This window comes from Nanorana parkeri, unplaced genomic scaffold (assembly GCF_000935625.1).
Source record: "Nanorana parkeri isolate BGI_ZX_2015 unplaced genomic scaffold, ASM93562v1 scaffold4, whole genome shotgun sequence".
Taxonomy (NCBI): Eukaryota; Metazoa; Chordata; class Amphibia; order Anura; family Dicroglossidae; genus Nanorana; species Nanorana parkeri.
The window spans coordinates 5,464,186-5,470,886 of NW_017306272.1; positions in this window are offsets into that span (position 1 = coordinate 5,464,186).

Genomic DNA, 6,701 nt, shown 5'->3' on the forward strand with positions numbered 1-6,701 from the left:
ATTGGTGGAATCTAGACACCTTTGTAGTGTGTACACACCCAGCAGGTGTGTTGTGCAAAGCCCTGCATGAATTGCAAGGTGATGTTGTGTAAATTAGCTCTACATTGTGTTGCTTGCGTTGATGAATGCAGGAATGTAAATGCATGAGCTAACCATTTTTGTCTAAACTGTGAAGCAGCATTATATATGCATCATGTGCATGATTTTTCCATATATGGCATTAGTGGAAATATGCTTTTAGAGACTTTTTGGTTGATAAATACATTTTGCTGTGTAAAAATCACACGCACCTAGTGCGTGCATGTGTTTAGGTTAGTAAATCACCCCCTATAAGTCTATTGGTTTTCTTTAGGGCTGGTAATGATTAAAATTTTCCTGTTCGATTAATCGAGAGAAGCTCCCCTGTTCTTCCCTCCTTCTCAGTGGGTAGACAAAGCACGTTCAACTTAGAGGAATAATTAAGCACCAGACCTCCATGTCTAAGCCACAGTACACACCAGCGTTAACTCTGAGGACAGAAAAAATGAACAGCGAGGACTTTATGCTGTGCCGTAAGAGGTGTGGATGCAGGTAATACAGAACTCACCATAAGAATAAAAATAACAGGGAAGGAATGTCAAAAGTCAGCACTATCAATTCATTCAATATGAAAAAAAATGTAGTATACGCAAAAATAACAGCACCAACTTCTAAAATATAAATTAGGATGATAGTGCCCCATTAAGTTGCAAACATCTCAATGTCTCCATTCCTAGACTATGCAGAAAGTAAAGAAAGAAAGTATGAAGGAAATGTAAATTAACTTGCCAAAACTAACAAGAAAAAATAGCTAATACGATAAAAAATATCCCCTTGAGTTATTTTACTTTCATGTGGGGATAGAAGTTTCCATTGTGCTTTCAGTGCAGTCTTTGGCCAAAAAAATGATGGCATTTGAAGAGAACAAAAGGGAACTAAAGTCTGCAGCACAGAAAGTTCTGTGCTCAATCCACACATATTGTTTTCCCCAAACACAAATAGAGTTTCACTCTGTGATACACTGGGAAGCAGTCCAAAGATCCTCAGCAAACCTTTTAACTACTTAAGGATTTATTTTAATTAATTAAATGCGAGCCTTTCATCTGACAAGACCTTAGCAAATCATTGGTCTAGAGACACCTACTATGGCACCGCCCATGTAGGAGCAGGATCTGGTGCATTGTAGTTATTTTGTTTTCAGACCTACTGAGCTAGGAAACAAAATATAACGTTTTTCATAAGCATGCAAAAGCAGACTATTTATCTAAATTAGAGTTAAAGGAGAACTATGAGATGAGTGCTTTTCACTCACCTCATAGTTCTAGCCAACCTGTGACAATGAGACTGTCACAGGTCGGCTCAGTAGATCGGGAGGTGAGCGAACACATACCGGGTTCGCTCGCCTCTCGATCCTGTCACGGCTCTCTGCCGTGACAGGGGGAGGGGCTGGATTCCCCTCTCCCCGCTCCGATCTGCCAGCGCTGACTGGCGGAACGGACGGGAGAGGGTACAGCTGGCTCTGCCTCTAGATAGGCAGAGCCAGCTGTCACTCACGCAGCTGGGCGGATCCCGTCATCTACGTCGGGATCCGCTCCGGCTGCGGCGTCTCAGTATACCTCAGTGAGCTGTAGCTCGCGGTATACTGAGCTTAGGGTAACGGGAGGACGCTAGTTTGTGTCCTCCCGTTACCCTAAGGAGAACTATGGGGAAAAACAATGACCCCATAGTTCTCCTTTAAAAATAAGTAGAGTTACTGCTCATAGTGACCAGATCAGATTTTGTCCTGTTTACTATTATCTTTTTATTTTATCAATATCCTCTCGAAATCACCTGATTTTTCTTGTTTCACTGTTTCTCTTGATTCTGCAAATTGCTTTTCCAGTTAATTCTAAAGCAATGAAGTAAAATAGATGTGCATTTAAAAATGTTATAGAATTGCATGATTACCCTGCTGTTTAAATAAAAGTGTTAATTAGCCCAGAAAAGATAATGAGTTGAGTTAAATAGCTAGGAACAAAGGTGAGATGTAAATCTGAACTCTAGGCAAATCTTAAATATACCAATTTAATTAATTAAATGTTTTAATGTATTTTTTTCAATGTAAGCAATGTAAATACCTGAATTTGACTTATTATTGGCCTCTTGCAGCCTCTGTACAGCAGAGCTCAAACCGAGGGTGATAGAAGCAGCAAAAGGAGCCAATCGGTTCCAATGGCAAGGAGCATACTGCTAGGAAGAGAAAGTAGTGTCAGAGAGATGAGCTCGTCACCGTGCTGCTTCTTCTTCACTATCCAGTTACAGGCTGGGGGTCTGTTAAAACTAGGTATGTGTGGACAAGAATATAATTAAAAAAGTGAATACTATGTATTTATTAAAACTTAAAAAAAAAAGTAAAATAACAATAACAACTACATTTAAATATAAATAGGATGATGGCAGGGGTGTGCAAAACAAGGATGAAATCAGTGAAATTCCATAGTACACTTTATAAAGAACTTCTTTTTTATTATGCTCTGTCCCATCTTGCACTTCACAAATGTTGTTATAGATGTTATAGCCTGTGTGGCATCTGGTTTGTATTACCCTACCTTGCGCTCCTCGTACTCTAAAACTTTAACAGTGAAGTGACTTCACTTCCCTCACTTCCTGTTTAAATCTTAAACAGGAAGTGAGGAAAAATCTCACTCATGAGGACACACAGCAAATAAAACAAACAAGCCAATAAAATCCTGAGATGGTTTTAAGCCTTGCTTATTTCTAGTGGTGTTCCTACTGTTGTTTTTGTCCCCTCTGGGGAGATTTTTCCCTAATTCCTGTCCTCTCTGTCAACAAAAAAATGCCAGAAAGTAAGACAGCTGACAGAGATTCTTGCCTTTATTACTTAACCAAAGTCTAAAAAAAGGTTTTGGCTGAAGTTTTTCTTACCTGACATGATAGAACTATGACACCTACTCTGGGACCAACATTGCGATGCTTTATCTCAGTGTATTAGAGTTAGGGTGATGGAGTGCTGGACCCCACACTTGGTGGGGGGTCGAATTAATCAGATGATGGCTATAATGTAGCATCTCTTAATACTGTAAGGGACCCTGACAGGAACACCGGGAGGGCCCATTTGTGCAGAGAAAAAGGATTAGAGCCCCAATCCATAGGGACTAATCTGGATATAATTAATAATAATTTTACAACAATAATTTTTATCTGAATATAAGAGTGTATTAGGAGTTTACAGCCAACAAATCTCAGAGGTTATTCACAAGTTCCCCTTCCTCCAGGCTTTAAAGTGAAACTAAACTCAGGAGTTCAAGGCATTCAGGTACCTTAAAGTAGAATTAAAGTCTTTCATTTTTTGGCCTATATCTACTGCTAGCAAGCGGTAGATATATGCCCTATGATTAAAAAAAAAAAAGAAGAAGGCAAAAACCTGATAATTTACACGTTCCAGTGCTGCTCGCTCCCAGCTGAAGAACTCCCGGCTCCAGAATGGCTGTGAAGGAGGAAGTGTGCGGGCATATGCACAGTAGAGCAGAGGCGGAGAAAACAAAATGGGGTCTATTCACGAAACAGCCGAAGGATCTAGCCGTAGCTTCTGCCGATCCTTCAGCTAGCTTCGGCCCCAGGACCCTTTCAGTTCAGTAGAACCGAAGGGCTGCTGTACGGGCTATTCACTATAGCCCGTACAGCTCCCAGACTTGGCCGAGCGGCTCAGTCATGCCGAACATATATGCCTCGGCTCAGCTTAGCCGCGCTGAAAGCCGAAGCTGGCCGAGCGGCCGGCCATTGGCCGGCCGACAGCCTACTTCTGACAGCTGGGAGGAGCCAGCCATGATCTTACGGCTGGCTCCGGCCACTTGCAGAGGGATAAGCGTCCCTGGTTACCTGCTAACCAGGGACACTGATCTCCAAACAGCTAACTCTCCCTGGCGCCCCCGGCCGCCCAGGAGAGATACACTGCTTTTCCTTTCTTTTTTTATTCTGACACGGAGCCGTGTCAGAATAGAAAAAAAAAAGAGAGAATTATGGGCCATAGGAATGCATTGCTATATTCCTATATGCTATTTCAATTTGCAATAGCCAATAGCAAACTAGCATTGCACCCGCCCTCTGCAGCAGTTCTCCATCAGGTCCACCACTTCTGATTGACAGCAGCAGAGGGTGGGTACAATAGCTAGTTTTCTATTGGCTATTGCAAATTGAAATAGCATATAGGAATATAGCAATGCATTCCTATGGCCCATAATTCTCTCTTTTTTTTTTCTATTCTGACACGGCTCCGTGTCAGAATAAAGAAAAAAAAAGCAGTGTTTCTCTCCCGGAGCGCCCGGGAGAGTTTTTTTCCTTTTTTTTGACGGCAGCAGAACCGCCGGCCAATAGAAAACAGTTTGGCGGAGCTAGCTGTAACTGCTAGCTCCGCACAATCGTTTATATTGATTTTTTCCTACTTTTTCAACTATTTTTCTGTTCTGCTCGGTACCACAGGGGGACCGAGCAGAACAGCCGAGCCGAATGGCGCTCAGCGGCATTCGGCTATTCACCCACTGCTGTTCGGCATCTATCAGAATAGACCGAACAGCAGCGAGTAGCGTGACGGACGTTCGGCTTAGCCGATCCAGATGTTGGATCGGCTGAGTCGAACTCCTTCTGCACTTCGGGTCAGCAGAACATGCTGAGCATGTTCGGCCGACCCAAAGCCACCCGATGTACGGCTGATTCAGCCGATATCCGGCTGAAATCAGCCGTACCAGCCTGAAGTGAATAGCCGAACAGCGTTCAGCTCACAGCTCTGTCATTGGGGTCTTTACTGACCCCAATGACAGTGAATGCACGCAGCAGGGCGCGTTAATGTCAGACAGACAACGTGGGCGACTTTTGTTCCCCGTGGTCCCTGTGTATGTTGTAAAGTAGCCACCACCAAGCTCACTCCTGTGATGGTGTCAGGGTTCCACACTGACTTTACTGGTTTGCAGCATTCTGGCTTGGCTGCTATTTTACTCACCTGTTTCCTTCCTTGCTTGAGCAGAGTCTAGAACGTTGCTCGCTACTTCCAGGCTCCCTCTTATGGCCAGACAGGAGAGCATCATCTGAGTGAGTCAGATGGGAGTTTCCTGTCTCTGAGTGATGATGTCACACCACTCACTATATATAAACCATTCAGTCCAGTCTGAACTTGCGTGGTCTTCCTGCTAGTGCTTTCCTGCTGCTCTAGTATCCTGATTCTGTGTATGACCCGATCATGGCTGACGTTTTCCTCTGGCTCCTGCTCCTGGCTTGTTCCTGACAACGCTGATTTCCTGGCTCCTGCTCCTGGCTTGTTCCAGATTATGCTAATCTCTGTGTTCCTGAACCTGGCTTGGACGACTACCCACTCTGGCTCCTGACTATGGCTTGTTCCGGTTTAAGACTCTGCTTGCTCCTGTGGACACTGTTCTTAATAAATATTTTAACTAGCACCTTTTGCTTGTCTGGTTTTCATTGTGCTCTGACAGATGGACTACAATCTCACGTTTAGTTTACTAATTTGTATTGAGATTGTAGTCCATCACAGGAGGGAGCTTGGATTGGTGGCTACTTTACAACACACACAGTGACCATGGGGAACAAAAGTAGCCCCCCTTCAGAAGGAAGGACAGTGTCGGCATGAATTCAGAGATAATTTGAGGATCTACACATGAGCGATGGACAAATAAGCTACATTTTTCTTAATAGAATACATAAATGCATTTGTAAGGTTTACTCTTGAGTTTAGTGTTACTTTAGCTTAATAAACAAACAAGCTTTTTAATTATAGCTCTCTTAGTATCACAAATGTATCTATGCATAAAACCTTAGAAAATATTAATAAATAGTGTAATTAGTACAATTCACAAAAGGACATTGGGTATAACACTGTAAGCCAATTGGGTATAACATTGCAAAAGTACATAACATTTACTAACTCAGAACAAACATAGAGCCAGTGAAATATTGGAGCAGCTGACCTGTACACTTGATCTTGGTCAGTGACTTAAGTACCAAAACCAAAAATATTGAAGATGAGAAACCCTGAGTCTGAACCTTTATAAACAGGTTAGCAATGGCTTTCATATTTCTATTCAGTAGTAACTAAGACAAAATGCGTTATCTCAAAGAAGCCAATCAGAAATCAGCTTCATTTTTTCTGAATGTTCTTAACGGATGAAAGATTGAATGTCATTGGCTTCAGTGGATTGCAGAACTTGGCTCACTATCACTACTTTAAGCCCATATGTCTAAATGTTAAACACATACACAGTATTTCTTTTCTTTTCCATTTCATTTTTTTTTATTTGCAACACTGTAAGTGTTAACTGTAAAGATAAGATGTCATTGCCCAGGCATTTTGCTCATAGGAATATTCTACTTCTGGGCAGATGCACAGAAAAAAAGTGTTTTCTTTCTTTTGGTGTGGTAATTTTTAGATGTCTTGACTTTGTGCTGGGCTATGTTCTGGATGGCTTAATGTTTATGCTGGCTGATAATAAGATTTACAGAAAAAACAGTCTAGGTAAGTACACTGTTAACTCAAAGAGCTCTGCTCTGTCTCAGTTTGCTGCGGACTGGTCCTGGGTTTTGTAACTGCAAATTACATAATGACAAGCTACATTTCAAAGTGTATTTTGACTTTGGAAAAGTCAAACTAATAAACATTGAAAACCAAGCAATGC